We start from the raw sequence: 17,939 nt of genomic DNA, 5'->3' as shown, positions 1-17,939 counted from the left end.
AAATCAGGTTTGGTCCTTCCCCAAAAGGGGCAGTCCAGCCTGAACTGCTAGGTCACATCCCTTCTGCACGAGACCACAAGCATCCCCAGACATGTTTCAGCCTTGTTGGGCATCATCAGTGAGCAGTAACTTGGGTCTCTAGGCCTGGCAGACTCGGGACCCATGTCTGGGCATAACCGTCACACTCGGGGTGACTTTAGCAAAACGAAAAGGTGATAGGTGGAAGATTTTGAATAAATTATAACCACGGGCACAGCTCTGGGCAACCCTTCAGACCATCATTTTTCAGGCTACCAACCCATTACAGAAGGGGAAAAACTGTATGCAAATCAGGCTTGGTCCTACCACAAAACGGGCAGTCCAGCCCGAACTGCTAGGTCACATCCATTCTGCACAAGACCACAGTCATCCCAAGACATGTTTCAGCTTTGTTGGGTGTCATCAGTGAGGAGTAGCTTGGGTCTCTATGCCTTGCAGACTCGGGACCCATGTATGGGCATACCCCTCCCGCTCGGGGTGACTTTAGCAAAACCAAAAGGTGATGGCTGGAAGGTTTTGAATAAATCATAACCACGGGCACAGCTCTGGGCAACCCTCCAGACAATCGTTTTTCAGTCTGTCAAGCCAATACAGAAGGGGAAAAAGTGTATGTAAATCATGCTTGGTCCTACCCCAAAAGGGGCAGTCAAGCCCAAAATGCTTGGTCACAGGCATCCCCAGACATGTTTCAGCCTTGTTGGGTGTCATTAGTGAGGAGTAGCTTGGGTCTCCAGGCCTGGCAGACTCGGGACCGACGTCTGTGCATACCCGTCACACACAGGGTGACTTTAGCAGAACGAAAAGGTGATGGCTGGAAGGTTTTGAATAAATCATAACCATGGGCACAGCTCTGGGCAACTCTCCAGACCATAATTTTTCAGTCTGCCAAGCCATTACAAAAGGGGAAAAATGTATGCAAATAAGGCTTGGTCCTACCCCAAAAGGGGCAGTCCAGCCCGAACTGCTGGGTCACGTCCCTTCTGCACGAGATCACAAGCATCCCCAGACATGTTTCAGCCTTGTTGGGCATCATCAGTGAGGAGTAGCTTGGGTCTTTAGGCCTGGCAGACTCGGGACCCCCATCTGGGTATACCGTTCCCACTTTTAATGTCTTTAGCAACACAAAAAGGTGATTGCTGTAAGGTTTTGAATAAATCCTAACCACAGGCACAGCTCTGGGCAACCTTCCAGGCATCGTTTTTCAGTCTGCCAAGCCATTACAGAAGGGGAAAAACTGTATGTAAATTAGGCTTGGTCCTACCCCAAAAGGGGCAGTCCATCCCAAATTGCTTGGTCACATCCATTCTGCATGAGACTACAAGCATCCCCAGACATGTTTCAGCTTTGTTGGGCATCATTAGTGAGGAGTAGCTTGGGTCTCTAGGACTTGCAGACTCGGGACCCACGTCTGGGCATACCTCTCCCACTCGGGGTGACTTTAGCAAAACAAAAAAGGTGATGGCTGCAAGGTTTTGAATAAATCATAACCACCGGCACAGCTCTGGGCAACCCTCCAGACAATGGTTTTTCAGTCTGCCAAGCAATTACAGAAGGGGAAAAACTGTATGTAAATTAGGCTTGGTCCTACCACAAAAGGGGCAGTCCAGCCCAAATTGCTTGGTCACATCCCTTCTGCATGAGACAAAAAGCATCCCCAGACATGTTTCAGCTTTGTTGGGCATCATCAGTGAGGAGTAGCTTGGGTCTCTAGGACTTGCAGACTCGGGACCCACGTCTGAGCATACCTCTCCCACTCGGGGTGACTTTAGCAAAACCAAAAAGGTGATTGCTGCAAGGTTTTCAATAAATCATAACCACCGGCACAGCTCTGGGCAACCCTCCAGACAATTGTTTTTCCGTCTGCCAAGCCATTACAGAAGGGGAAAAACTGTATGTAAATTAGGCTTGGTCCTACCCCAAAAGGGCAGTCCAGCCCAAATTGCTTGGTCACATCCCTTCTGCATGAGACCACAAGCATTTCCAGACATGTTTCAGCCTTGTTGGGTGTCATTAGTGAGGAGTAGCTTGGGTCTCTAGGACTGGCAGACTCGGGACCCACGTCTGGGCATACCCATCACACTCAGAGTGACTTTAGCACAACGTAAAGGTGATGGATGGAAGGTTTTGAATAAATCATAACCATGGGCACAGCTATGGGCAACCCTCCAGACCATCAGTTTTCAGTCTGCCAAGCCATTACAAAATGGGAAAAACTGAATGCAAATCAGACTTGGCCCTACCCCAAAAGGTGCAGTTCAGCCCGAACTGCTAGGTCACATCCCTTCTGCACAAGACCACAAGCATCCCCAGACATGTTTCAACCATGTTGGGCGTCATCAGTGAGGAGTAGCTTGGGTATCTAGGCCTGGCATACTCGGGATCCACATCTGGGCATACCGGTCACACTTGGGATGACTTTAGCAAACGAAAAGGTGATGGGTGGAAGTGTTTGAATAAAATATAACCAAGATCACAGCTCTGGCCAACCCTCCAGACCATTGTTTTTCAGTCTGCCAAGCCATTACAGAAGGGGAAAACCTGTATGCAAATCAGGCTTGGTCCTACCTCAAAAGGGGCATTCCAACCAAAACTGCTAGGTCACATCCCTTCTGCACAAGACCACAAGCATACCCAGACATGTTTCAGCCTTGTTGGGCGTCATCAGTGAGGAGTAGCTTGGGTCACTTGGCCTGGCAGACTCAGGACCCACATCTGGGCATACCCGTCCCACTCAGAATGACTTTAGCAAAACCAAAGGTGATGGCTGGAAGGTTTTGAATAAATCATAACAACGGGCACAGCTCTGGGCAACCCTCCAGACCATCATTTTTCAGTCTGTCAAGTCATTACAAAAGGGGAAAACTGTATGCAAATCAGGCTTGGTCCTACCCCAAGAAGGGCAGTCCAGCCCGAACTGCTAGGTCACATCCCTTCTGCACAAGACCACAAGCATCCCAAGACATGTTTCAGCTTTGTTGGGTGTCATCAGTGAGGAGTAGCTTGGATCTCTATGCCTTGCAGACTCGGGACCCATGTCTGGGCATACCCCTCCCGCTCGGGGTGACTTTAGCAAAACCAAAAGGTGATGGCTGGAAGGTTTTGAATAAATCATAACCACGGGCACAGCTCTGGGCAACCCTCCAGACAATCGTTTTTCAGTCTGTCAAGCCATTACAGAAGGGGAAAAAGTGTATGTAAATCATGCTTGGTCCTACCCCAAAAGGGGCAGTCCAGCCCAAAATGCTTGGTCACATCCCTTCTGCATGAGACCACAGGCATCCCCAGACATGTTTCAGCCTTGTTGGGTGTCATTAGTGAGGAGTAGCTTGGGTCTCTAGGCCTGGCAGACTTGGGACCCACGTCTGTACATACCCGTCACACGCGGGGTGACTTTAGCAGAACGAAAAGGTGATGGCTGGAAGGTTTTGAATGAATCATAACCATGGGCACAGCTCTGGGCAACCCTCCAGACCATAATATTTCAGTCTGCCAAGCCATTACAAAAGGGGAAAAATGTATGCAAATCAGGCTTGGTTCTACCCCAAAAGGGGCAGTCCAGCCCGAACTGCTGGGTCATGTCCCTTCTGCACGAGATCACAAGCATCCCCAGACATGTTTCAGCCTTTTTGGGCATCATCAGTGAGGAGTAGCTTGGGTCTCTTGGCCTGGCAGACTCGGGACTCACGTCTGGGCATACCAGTCCCACTCAGGATGACATTAGCAAAACCAAAGGTGATGGCTGAAACATATTGAATAAATGATAACCACGGGCACAGCTCTGGGCAACACTCCAGACCATTGTTTTTCAGTCTGCCAAGCCATTACAGAAGATGAAAACTGTATGCAAATCAGGCTTGGTCCTACCCCAAAAGGGGAAGTCCAGTCCGAACTGCTAGGTCACAACCCTTCTGCAAGAGACCACAAGAATCCCCAGACATGTTTCAGCCTTGTCGGGCGTCATCAGTGAGGAGTAGCTTGGGCCTTTAGGCCTGGCAGACTCGGGACACACGTCTGGGTATACCGTTCCCACTCAGGATGTCTTTAGCAAAACAAATAGGTGATTGCTGGAAGGTTTCGAATAGATCATAACCACAGGCACAGCTCTGGGCAACCTACAGGCATCGTTTTTCAGTCTGCCGAGCCATTGCAGAAGGGGAAAAAGTGTATGCACATCAGGCTTGGTCCTAACGCAAAAGGGAAAGTCCAGCACGAAATGCTAGGTCACATACCTTCTGCACGAGACCACAAGCATCCTCAGACATGTTTCAGCTTTGTTGGGCGTCATCAGTGAGGAGTAGCTTGGGTCTCTAGGACTTGCAGACTCGGGACCCATGTCTGGGCATACCTCTCCCACTTGGGGTGACTTTGGCAAAACAAAAAGGTGATGGCTGCAAGGGTTTGAATAAATAATAACCACGGGCACAGCTCTGGGCAACCATCCAGACAATCGTTTTTCAGTCTGCCAAGCCATTACCAAAGGGGAAAATTGTATATAAATCAGGCTTGGTCCTACCCCAAAAGGGGCAGTCCATCCCAAACTGCTTGGTCACATCCCTTCTGCATGAGACCACAAGCATCCCCAGACATGTTTCAGCCTTGTTGGGTGTCATTAGTGAGGAGTAGCTTGGGTCTCTAGGCCTGGCAGACTCAGGACCCACATCTGGGCATACCCGTCCCACTTGGGGTGACTTTAGCAAAATGAAAAGGTGATAGGTGGAAGATTTTTAATACATTATAACCACAGGCACAGCTCTGGGCAACCCTCCAGACCATCATTTTTCAGTCTGCCAAGCCATTACCAAAGGGGAAAAACTGTAGGCAAATCAGGTTTGGTCCTTCCCCAAAAGGAGCAGTCCAGCCCAAAATGCTTGGTCACATCCCTTCTGCATTAGACCACAGGCATCCCCAGACATGTTTCAGCCTTGTTGGGCATCATCAGTGAGGAGTAGCTTGGGTCTCTAGACCTGCCAGACTCGGGACCCACATCTGGGCATACCCGTCACACTCGGGGTGACTTTAGCAGAATGAAAAGGTGATGGCTGGAAGGTTTTGAATAAATCATAACCATGGGCACAGCTCTGGCCAACCCTCCAGACCATCATTTTTCAGTCTGCCAAGCCATTACAAAAGGGGAAAAACTGTATGCAAATCAGAATTGGTCCTACCCCAAAAGTGGCAGTTCAGCCCGAACTGCTGGGTCATGTCCTTTCTGCACGAGATCACAAGCATCCCCAGACATGTTTCAGCCTTGTTGGGCATCATCAGTGAGGAGTAGCTTGGGTTTCTAGGCCTGGCAGACTCGGGGCCCATGTCTGGGCATACCTGTCCCACTCCGCGTGACTTTAGCAAAACAAAAAGGTGATAGGTGGAAGATTTTGAATAAATTATAACCACGGGCACAGCTCTGGGCAACCCTCCAGACCATCATTTTTCAGTCTGCCAAGCCATTACAAAAGAGGAAAAACTGTATGCAAATCAGGCTTGGTCCTTCCCCAAAAGGGGCAGTCCAGCCTGAACTGCTAGGTCACATCCCTTCCGCACGAGACCACAAGCATCCCCAGACATGTTTCAGCCTTGTTGGGCATCATCAGTGAGCAGTAGCTTGGGTCTCTAGGCCTGGCAGACTCGGGACCCATGTCTGGGCATAACCGTCCCACTCGGGGTGACTTTAGCGAAACGAAAAGGTGATAGGTGGAAGATTTTGAATAAATTATAACCACGGGCACAGCTCTGGGCAACCCTTCAGACCATCATTTTTCAGGCTACCAAGCCATTACAGAAGGGGAAAAACTGTATGCAAATCAGGTTTGGTCCTTCCCCAAAAGGGGCAGTCCAGCCTGAACTGCTAGGTCACATCCCTTCTGCACGAGACCACAAGCATCCCCAGACATGTTTCAGCCTTGTTGGGCATCATCAGTGAGCAGTAACTTGGGTCTCTAGGCCTGGCAGACTCGGGACCCATGTCTGGGCATAACCGTCACACTCGGGGTGACTTTAGCAAAACGAAAAGGTGATAGGTGGAAGATTTTGAATAAATTATAACCACGGGCACAGCTCTGGGCAACCCTTCAGACCATCATTTTTCAGGCTACCAACCCATTACAGAAGGGGAAAAACTGTATGCAAATCAGGCTTGGTCCTACCACAAAACGGGCAGTCCAGCCCGAACTGCTAGGTCACATCCATTCTGCACAAGACCACAGTCATCCCAAGACATGTTTCAGCTTTGTTGGGTGTCATCAGTGAGGAGTAGCTTGGGTCTCTATGCCTTGCAGACTCGGGACCCATGTATGGGCATACCCCTCCCGCTCGGGGTGACTTTAGCAAAACCAAAAGGTGATGGCTGGAAGGTTTTGAATAAATCATAACCACGGGCACAGCTCTGGGCAACCCTCCAGACAATCGTTTTTCAGTCTGTCAAGCCAATACAGAAGGGGAAAAAGTGTATGTAAATCATGCTTGGTCCTACCCCAAAAGGGGCAGTCAAGCCCAAAATGCTTGGTCACAGGCATCCCCAGACATGTTTCAGCCTTGTTGGGTGTCATTAGTGAGGAGTAGCTTGGGTCTCCAGGCCTGGCAGACTCGGGACCGACGTCTGTGCATACCCGTCACACACAGGGTGACTTTAGCAGAACGAAAAGGTGATGGCTGGAAGGTTTTGAATAAATCATAACCATGGGCACAGCTCTGGGCAACTCTCCAGACCATAATTTTTCAGTCTGCCAAGCCATTACAAAAGGGGAAAAATGTATGCAAATAAGGCTTGGTCCTACCCCAAAAGGGGCAGTCCAGCCCGAACTGCTGGGTCACGTCCCTTCTGCACGAGATCACAAGCATCCCCAGACATGTTTCAGCCTTGTTGGGCATCATCAGTGAGGAGTAGCTTGGGTCTTTAGGCCTGGCAGACTCGGGACCCCCATCTGGGTATACCGTTCCCACTTTTAATGTCTTTAGCAACACAAAAAGGTGATTGCTGTAAGGTTTTGAATAAATCCTAACCACAGGCACAGCTCTGGGCAACCTTCCAGGCATCGTTTTTCAGTCTGCCAAGCCATTACAGAAGGGGAAAAACTGTATGTAAATTAGGCTTGGTCCTACCCCAAAAGGGGCAGTCCATCCCAAATTGCTTGGTCACATCCATTCTGCATGAGACTACAAGCATCCCCAGACATGTTTCAGCTTTGTTGGGCATCATTAGTGAGGAGTAGCTTGGGTCTCTAGGACTTGCAGACTCGGGACCCACGTCTGGGCATACCTCTCCCACTCGGGGTGACTTTAGCAAAACAAAAAAGGTGATGGCTGCAAGGTTTTGAATAAATCATAACCACCGGCACAGCTCTGGGCAACCCTCCAGACAATGGTTTTTCAGTCTGCCAAGCAATTACAGAAGGGGAAAAACTGTATGTAAATTAGGCTTGGTCCTACCACAAAAGGGGCAGTCCAGCCCAAATTGCTTGGTCACATCCCTTCTGCATGAGACAAAAAGCATCCCCAGACATGTTTCAGCTTTGTTGGGCATCATCAGTGAGGAGTAGCTTGGGTCTCTAGGACTTGCAGACTCGGGACCCACGTCTGGGCATACCTCTCCCACTCGGGGTGACTTTAGCAAAACCAAAAAGGTGATTGCTGCAAGGTTTTCAATAAATCATAACCACCGGCACAGCTCTGGGCAACCCTCCAGACAATTGTTTTTCCGTCTGCCAAGCCATTACAGAAGGGGAAAAACTGTATGTAAATTAGGCTTGGTCCTACCCCAAAAGGGCAGTCCAGCCCAAATTGCTTGGTCACATCCCTTCTGCATGAGACCACAAGCATTTCCAGACATGTTTCAGCCTTGTTGGGTGTCATTAGTGAGGAGTAGCTTGGGTCTCTAGGACTGGCAGACTCGGGACCCACGTCTGGGCATACCCATCACACTCAGAGTGACTTTAGCAGAACGTAAAGGTGATGGATGGAAGGTTTTGAATAAATCATAACCATGGGCACAGCTATGGGCAACCCTCCAGACCATCAGTTTTCAGTCTGCCAAGCCATTACAAAATGGGAAAAACTGAATGCAAATCAGACTTGGCCCTACCCCAAAAGGTGCAGTTCAGCCCGAACTGCTAGGTCACATCCCTTCTGCACAAGACCACAAGCATCCCCAGACATGTTTCAACCATGTTGGGCGTCATCAGTGAGGAGTAGCTTGGGTATCTAGGCCTGGCATACTCGGGATCCACATCTGGGCATACCGGTCACACTTGGGATGACTTTAGCAAACGAAAAGGTGATGGGTGGAAGTGTTTGAATAAAATATAACCAAGATCACAGCTCTGGCCAACCCTCCAGACCATTGTTTTTCAGTCTGCCAAGCCATTACAGAAGGGGAAAACCTGTATGCAAATCAGGCTTGGTCCTACCTCAAAAGGGGCATTCCAACCAAAACTGCTAGGTCACATCCCTTCTGCACAAGACCACAAGCATACCCAGACATGTTTCAGCCTTGTTGGGCGTCATCAGTGAGGAGTAGCTTGGGTCACTTGGCCTGGCAGACTCAGGACCCACATCTGGGCATACCCGTCCCACTCAGAATGACTTTAGCAAAACCAAAGGTGATGGCTGGAAGGTTTTGAATAAATCATAACAACGGGCACAGCTCTGGGCAACCCTCCAGACCATCATTTTTCAGTCTGTCAAGTCATTACAAAAGGGGAAAACTGTATGCAAATCAGGCTTGGTCCTACCCCAAGAAGGGCAGTCCAGCCCGAACTGCTAGGTCACATCCCTTCTGCACAAGACCACAAGCATCCCAAGACATGTTTCAGCTTTGTTGGGTGTCATCAGTGAGGAGTAGCTTGGATCTCTATGCCTTGCAGACTCGGGACCCATGTCTGGGCATACCCCTCCCGCTCGGGGTGACTTTAGCAAAACCAAAAGGTGATGGCTGGAAGGTTTTGAATAAATCATAACCACGGGCACAGCTCTGGGCAACCCTCCAGACAATCGTTTTTCAGTCTGTCAAGCCATTACAGAAGGGGAAAAAGTGTATGTAAATCATGCTTGGTCCTACCCCAAAAGGGGCAGTCCAGCCCAAAATGCTTGGTCACATCCCTTCTGCATGAGACCACAGGCATCCCCAGACATGTTTCAGCCTTGTTGGGTGTCATTAGTGAGGAGTAGCTTGGGTCTCTAGGCCTGGCAGACTTGGGACCCACGTCTGTACATACCCGTCACACGCGGGGTGACTTTAGCAGAACGAAAAGGTGATGGCTGGAAGGTTTTGAATGAATCATAACCATGGGCACAGCTCTGGGCAACCCTCCAGACCATAATATTTCAGTCTGCCAAGCCATTACAAAAGGGGAAAAATGTATGCAAATCAGGCTTGGTTCTACCCCAAAAGGGGCAGTCCAGCCCGAACTGCTGGGTCATGTCCCTTCTGCACGAGATCACAAGCATCCCCAGACATGTTTCAGCCTTTTTGGGCATCATCAGTGAGGAGTAGCTTGGGTCTCTTGGCCTGGCAGACTCGGGACTCACGTCTGGGCATACCAGTCCCACTCAGGATGACATTAGCAAAACCAAAGGTGATGGCTGAAACATATTGAATAAATGGTAACCACGGGCACAGCTCTGGGCAACACTCCAGACCATTGTTTTTCAGTCTGCCAAGCCATTACAGAAGATGAAAACTGTATGCAAATCAGGCTTGGTCCTACCCCAAAAGGGGAAGTCCAGTCCGAACTGCTAGGTCACAACCCTTCTGCAAGAGACCACAAGAATCCCCAGACATGTTTCAGCCTTGTCGGGCGTCATCAGTGAGGAGTAGCTTGGGCCTTTAGGCCTGGCAGACTCGGGACACACGTCTGGGTATACCGTTCCCACTCAGGATGTCTTTAGCAAAACAAATAGGTGATTGCTGGAAGGTTTCGAATAGATCATAACCACAGGCACAGCTCTGGGCAACCTACAGGCATCGTTTTTCAGTCTGCCGAGCCATTGCAGAAGGGGAAAAAGTGTATGCACATCAGGCTTGGTCCTAACGCAAAAGGGAAAGTCCAGCACGAAATGCTAGGTCACATACCTTCTGCACGAGACCACAAGCATCCTCAGACATGTTTCAGCTTTGTTGGGCGTCATCAGTGAGGAGTAGCTTGGGTCTCTAGGACTTGCAGACTCGGGACCCATGTCTGGGCATACCTCTCCCACTTGGGGTGACTTTGGCAAAACAAAAAGGTGATGGCTGCAAGGGTTTGAATAAATAATAACCACGGGCACAGCTCTGGGCAACCATCCAGACAATCGTTTTTCAGTCTGCCAAGCCATTACCAAAGGGGAAAATTGTATATAAATCAGGCTTGGTCCTACCCCAAAAGGGGCAGTCCATCCCAAACTGCTTGGTCACATCCCTTCTGCATGAGACCACAAGCATCCCCAGACATGTTTCAGCCTTGTTGGGTGTCATTAGTGAGGAGTAGCTTGGGTCTCTAGGCCTGGCAGACTCGGGACCCATGTCTGGGCATAACCGTCCCACTCGGGGTGACTTTAGCAGAACGAAAAGGTGATGGCTGGAAGGTTTTGAATGAATCATAACCATGGGCACAGCTCTGGGCAACCCTCCAGACCATAATATTTCAGTCTGCCACGCCATTACAAAAGGGGAAAAATGTATGCAAATCTGGCTTGGTCCTACGCCAAAAGGGGCAGTCCAGCCCGAACTGCTGGGTCACGTCCCTTTTGCACGAGATCACAAGCATCCCCAGACATGTTTCAGCCTTTTTGGGCATCATCAGTGAGGAGTAGCTTGGGTCTCTTGGCCTGGCAGACTCGGGACTCACGTCTGGGCATACCAGTCCCATTCAGGATGACTTTAGCAAAACCAAAGGTGATGGCTGAAACATATTGAATAAATGATAACCACGGGCACAGCTCTGGGCAACACTCCAGACCATTGTTTTTCAGTCTGCCAAGCCATTACAGAAGATGAAAACTGTATGCAAATCAGGCTTGGTCCTACCCCAAAAGGGGAAGTCCAGTCCGAACTGCTAGGTCACAACCCTTCTGCAAGAGACCACAAGAATCCCCAGACATGTTTCAGCCTTGTCGGGCGTCATCAGTGAGGAGTAGCTTGGGCCTTTAGGCCTGGCAGACTCGGGACACACGTCTGGGTATACCGTTCCCACTCAGGATGTCTTTAGCAAAACAAATTGGTGATTGCTGGAAGGTTTTGAATAAATCATAACCACAGGCACAGCTCTGGGCAACCTACAGGCATCGTTTTTCAGTCTGCCGATCCATTCCAGAAGGGGAAAAAGTGTATGCACATCAGGCTTGGTCCTAACGCAAAAGGGAAAGTCCAGCACGAACTGCTAGGTCACATCCCTTCTGCACGAGACCACAAGCATCCTCAGACATGTTTCAGCTTTGTTGGGCGTCATCAGTGAGGAGTAGCTTGGGTCTCTAGAACTTGCAGACTCGGGACCCATGTCTGGGCATACCTCTCCCACTTGGGGTGACTTTGGCAAAACAAAAAGGTGATGGCTGCAAGGGTTTGAATAAATAATAACCACGGGCACAGCTCTGGGCAACCATCCAGACAAATGTTTTTCAGTCTGCCAAGCCATTACCAAAGGGGAAAATTGTATATAAATCAGGCTTGGTCCTACCCCAAAAGGGGCAGTCCATCCCAAACTGCTTGGTCACATCCCTTCTGCATGAGACCACAAGCATCCCCAGACATGTTTCAGCCTTGTTGGGTGTCATTAGTGAGGAGTAGCTCTGGTCTCTAGGCCTGGCAGACTCGGGACCCATGTCTGTGCATAACCGTCCCACTCGGGGTGACTTTAGCGGAACGAAAAGGTGATAGGTGGAAGATTTTGAATAAATTATAACCACGGGCACAGCTCTGGGCAACCCTTCAGACCATCATTTTTCAGGCTGCCAAGCCATTACAGAAGGGGAAAAACTGTATCCAAATCAGGTTTAGTCCTTCCCCAAAAGGGGCAGTCCAGCCCGAACTGCTAGGTCACATCCCTTCTGCACGAGACCACAAGCATCCCCAGACATGTTTCAACCAATTTGGGTGTCATCAGTGAGGAGTAGCTTGGGTCTCTAGGCCTGGCACACTCGGAATCCACGTCTGGGCATACCGGTCCCACTTGGGGTGACTTTAGCAAACGAAAAGGTGATGGGTGGAAGTTTTTGAATAAATTATAACCAAGGGCACCGCTCTGGCCAACCCTCCAGACCATCATTTTTCAGTCTGCCAAGCTATTACAAAAGGGGAAAAATGTATGAAAATCAGGCTTGGTCCCACCCCAAAACGGGAAGTCCAGCCCGAACTGCTAGGTCACATCCCTTCTGCACGAGACCACAAGCATCCCCAGACATGTTTAAGCCTTGTTGGGCTTCATCAGTGAGGAGTAACTTGGGTCTCTAGGCCTGGCAGACTCAGGACCTACATCTGGGCATACCCGTCCCACTCAGGATGACTTTAGCAAAACCAAAGGTGATGGCTGGAAGGCTTTGAATAAATCATAACAACGGGCACAGCTCTGGGCAACCCTCCAGACCATCATTTTTCAGTATCTCAAGTCATTACAAAAGCAGAAAAGCTGTATGCAAATCAGGCTTGGTCCTACCCCAAAACGGGCACTCCAGCCCAAACTGCTAGGTCACATCCCTTCTGCACAAGACCACAAGCATCCCCAGACATGTTTCAGCTTTGTTGGGTGTCATCAGTGAGGAGTAGCTTGGGTCTCTATGCCTTGCAGACTCGGGACCCATGTCTGGGCATACCCCTCCCGCTCGGGGTGACTTTAGCAAAACCAAAATGTGATGGCTGGAAGGTTTTGAATAAATCATAACCACGGGCACAGCTCTGGGCAACCCTCCAGACAATCGTTTTCCAGTCTGTCAAGCCATTACAGAAGGAGAAAAACTGTATGTAAATCATGCTTGGTCCTACCACAAAAGGGGCAGTCCAGCCCAAACTGTTAGGTCACATCCCTTCTGCACAAGACCACAAGCATCCCCAGACATGTTTCAGCTTTGTTGGGTGTCATCAGTGAGGAGTAGCTTGGGTATCTAGGCCTGGCAGACTCGGGACCCACGTCTGTGCATACCCGTCACACGCGGGGAGACTTTAGCAGAACGAAAAGGTGGTGGCTGTAAGGTTTTGAATAAATCATAACCATGGGCACAGCTCTGGGCAACCCTCCAGACCATAATTCTTCAGTCTGCCAAGCCATTACAAAAGGGTAAAAATGTATGCAAATCAGGCTTGGTCCTACCCCAAAACGGGCAGTCCAGCACGAACTGCTGGGTCACGTCCCTTCTGCACGAGATCACAAGCATCCCCAGTCATGTTTCAGCCTTGTTGGGCATCATCAGTGAGGAGTAGCTTGGGTCTCTTGGCCTGGCAGACTCGGGACTCACGTCTGGGCAAACCCGTCCGCCTCAGGATGACTTTAGCAAAACCAAAGATGATGGCTGAAACATATTGAATAAATGATAACCACGGGCACAGCTCTGGGCAACACTCCAGACCATTGTTTTTCAGTCTGCCAAGCCATTACAAAGGGGAAAAACTGTATGCAAATCAGGCTTGGTCCTACCCCAAAAGGGGAAGTCCAGTCCGAACTGCTAGGTCACAACCCTTCTGCACGAGACCACAAGAATCCCCAGACATGTTTAAGTCTTGTTGGACATCATCAGTGAGGAGTAGCTTGGGTCTTTAGGCCTGGCAGACTCGGGACCCCCATCTGGGTATACCGTTCCCACTTTTAATGTCTTTAGCAACACAAAAAGGTGATTGCTGGAAGGTTTTGAATAAATCCTAACCACAGGCACAGCTCTGGGCAACCTTCCAGGCATCGTTTTTTCAGTCTGCCAAGCAATTACAGAAGGGGAAAAACTGTATGTAAATTAGGGTTGGTCCTACCCCAAAAGGGGCAGTCCAGCCCGAATTGCTTGGTCACATGCCTTCTGCATTAGACAACAAACATCCCCAGACATGTTTCAGCTTTGTTGGGCATCATTAGTGAGGAGTAGCTTGGGTCTCTAGGACTTGCAGACTCGGGACCCACGTCTGGGCATACCTCTCCCACTCGGGGTGACTTTAGCAAAACAAAAAAGGTGATGGCTGCAAGGTTTTGAATAAATCATAACCACCGGCACAGCTCTGGGCAACCCTCCAGACAATCGTTTTTCAGTCTTTCAAGCCATTACAGAAGGGGAAAAACTGTATGTAAATTAAGCTTGGTCCTACCACAAAAGGGGCAGTCCAGCCCAAATTGCTTGGTCACATCCCTTCTGCATGAGACCAAAAGCATCCCCAGACATGTTTCAGCTTTGTTGGGCATCATCAGTGAGGAGTAGCTTGGGTCTCTAGGACTTGCAGACTCGGGACCCACATCTGGGCATACCTCTCCCACTCGGTGTGACTTTAGCAAAACAAAAAAGGTGATGGCTGCAAGGTTTTGAATAAATCATAACCACTGGCACCGCTCTGGGCAACCCTCCAGACAATCATTTTTCAGTCTGCCAAGCCATTACAGAAGGGCAAAAACTGTATGTTAATTAGGCTTGGTCCTTCCCCAAAAGGGGCAGTCCAGCCCAAATTGCTTGGTCACATCCCTTCTGCATGAGACCACAAGCATCCCCAGACATGTTTCAGCCTTGTTGGGTGTCATTAGTGAGGAGTAGCTTGGGTCTCTAGGCCTGGCAGACTCGGGACCCACATCTGGGCATACCCATCACACTCCGAGTGACTTTAGCAGAACGAAAAGGTGATGGATGGAAGGTTTTGAATAAATCATAACCATGGGCACAGCTATGGGCAACCCTCCAGACCATCATTTTTCAGTCTGCCAAGCCATTACAAAATGGGAAAAACTGAATGCAAATCAGACTTGGTCCTACCACAAAAAGGGCAGTCCAGCCCGAACTGCTAGGTCTCATCCCTTCTGCACGAAACCACAAGCATCCCCAGACATGTTTCAGCCTTTTTGGGCATCATCAGTGAGGAGTAGCTTGGGTTTCTAGTCCTGGCAGACTCGGCATCCATGTCTGGGCATAACCGTCCCACTCGGGATGACTTTAGCAAAACAAAAAGGTGATAGGTAGAAGATTTTGAATAAATTATAACCACGGGCACAGCTCTGGGCAACCCTTCAGATCATCATTTTTCAGTCTGCCAAGCCATTACAAAAGGGGAAAAACTGTATGCAAATCAGGTTTGGTCCTTCCCCAAAAGGGGCAGTTCAGCCCGAACTGCTACGTCACATCCCTTCTGCACAATACCACAAGCATCCCCAGACATGTTTCAACCATGTTGGGCGTCATCAGTGAGGAGTAGTTTGGGTCTCTAGGCCTGGCACACTCGGAATCCACGTCTGGGCATACCGGTCCCACTTGGGGTGACTTTAGCAAACGAAAAGGTGATGGGTGGAAGTTTTTGAATAAATTATAACCAAGGGCACCGCTCTGGCCAACCCTCCAGACCATCATTTTTCAGTCTGCCAAGCTATTACAAAAGGGGAAAAATGTATGAAAATCAGGCTTGGTCCCACCCCAAAACGGGAAGTCCAGCCCGAACTGCTAGGTCACATCCCTTTTGCACGAGACCACAAGCATCCCCAGACATGTTTAAGCCTTGTTGGGCTTCATCAGTGAGGAGTAACTTGGGTCTCTAGGCCTGGCAGACTCAGGACCCACATCTGGGCATACCCGTCCCACTTGGGGTGACTTTAGCAAAATGAAAAGGTGATAGGTGGAAGATTTTTAATACATTATAACCACAGGCACAGCTCTGGGCAACCCTCCAGACCATCATTTTTTAGTCTGCCAAGCCATTGCAGAAGTGGAAATACTGTGTGCACATCAGGCTTAGTCCTAACGTAAAAGGGGCAGTCCAGCACAAACTGCTTGGTCACATCCCTTCTGCACGAGACCACAAGCATCCCCAGACATGTTTCAGCTTTGTTGGGCGTCATCACTGAGGAGTAGCTTGGGTCTCTAGGCCTGGCAGACTCGGGACCCATGTCTGGAAATACCCGTCCCACTTGGGGTGAATTTAGCAAAACAAAAGGTGATGGCTGGAAGGTTTTGAATAAATCATAACCACGGGCACAGCTCTGGGCAATCTTCCAGGCCATCGTTTTTCAGTCTGCCAAGCCATTGCAGAAGGGGAAAAACGGTATGCATATCAGGCTTGGTTCTAACGCAAAAGGGGCAGTCCTGCACGAACTGCTAGGTCACATCCCTTCTGCACGAGACCACAAGCATCCCCAGACATGTTTCAGCTTTGTTGGGCGTCATCAGTGAGGAGTAGCTTGGGTCTCAATGCCTTGCAGCCTCGGGACCCACGTCTGGGTATACCCCTCCCACTCGGGGTGACTTTAGCAAAACAAAAAGGTGATAGCTGGAAGGTTTTGAAGAAATAATATCCACGGGCACAGCTCTGGGCAACCCTCCAGACCATCATTTTTCAGTCTGCCAAGCCATTACCAAAGGGGAAAAACTGTAGGCAAATCAGGTTTGGTCCTTCCCCGAAAGGAGCAGTCCAGCCCAAAATGCTTGGTCACATCCCTTCTGCATTAGACCACAGGCATCTCCAGACATGTTTCAGCCTTGTTGGGCATCATCAGTGAGGAGTAGCTTGGGTCTCTAGGCCTGGCAGACTCGGGACCCACATCTGGGCATACCCGTCACACTCGGGGTGACTTTAGCAGAATGAAAAGGTGATGGCTGGAAGATTTTGAATAAATCATAACCATGGGCACAGCTCTGGCCAACCCTCCAGACCATCATTTTTCAGTCTGCCAAGCCATTACAAAAGGGGAAAAACTGTATGCAAATCAGAATTGGTCCTACCCCAAAAGTGGCAGTTCAGCCCGAACTGCTGGGTCATGTCGTTTTCTGCACGAGATCACAAGCATCCCCAGACATGTTTCAGCCTTGTTGGGCATCATCAGTGAGGAGTAGCTTGGGTTTCTAGGCCTGGCAGACTCGGGGCCCATGTCTGGGCATACCGGTCCCACTTGGGGTGACTTTAGCAAACGAAAAGGTGATGGGTGGGAGTTTTTGAATAAATTATAACCAAGGGCACAGCTCTGGCCAACCCTCCAGACCATCATTTTTCAGTCTGCCAAGCTATTACAAAAGGGGAAAAATGTATGCAAATCAGGCTTGGTCCCACCCCAAAACGGGAAGTCCAGCCCGAACTGCTAGGTCACATCCCTTCTGCACGAGACCACAAGCATCCCCAGACATGTTTAAGCCTTGTTGGGCTTCATCAGTGAGGAGTAACTTGGGTCTCTAGGCCTGGCAGACTCAGGACCCACATCTGGGCATACCCGTCCCACTTGGGGTGACTTTAGCAAAATGAAAAGGTGATAGGTGGAAGATTTTTAATACATTATAACCACAGGCACAGCTCTGGGCAACCCTCCAGACCATCATTTTTTAGTCTGCCAAGCCATTGCAGAAGTGGAAATACTGTGTGCACATCAGGCTTAGTCCTAACGTAAAAGGGGCAGTCCAGCACAAACTGCTTGGTCACATCCCTTCTGCACGAGACCACAAGCATCCCCAGACATGTTTCAGCTTTGTTGGGCGTCATCACTGAGGAGTAGCTTGGGTCTCTAGGCCTGGCAGACTCGGGACCCATGTCTGGAAATACCCGTCCCACTTGGGGTGAATTTAGCAAAACAAAAGGTGATGGCTGGAAGGTTTTGAATAAATCATAACCACGGGCACAGCTCTGGGCAATCTTCCAGGCCATCGTTTTTCAGTCTGCCAAGCCATTGCAGAAGGGGAAAAACGGTATGCATATCAGGCTTGGTTCTAACGCAAAAGGGGCAGTCCTGCACGAACTGCTAGGTCACATCCCTTCTGCACGAGACCACAAGCATCCC

This window comes from Ambystoma mexicanum, chromosome 8 (assembly GCF_040938575.1).
Source record: "Ambystoma mexicanum isolate Mex_15411 chromosome 8, UKY_AmexF1_1, whole genome shotgun sequence".
Classification (NCBI taxonomy): Eukaryota; Metazoa; Chordata; class Amphibia; order Caudata; family Ambystomatidae; genus Ambystoma; species Ambystoma mexicanum.
The sequence above is the reverse complement of the archived record's forward strand: the minus strand, read 5'-3'. Positions refer to the sequence as shown.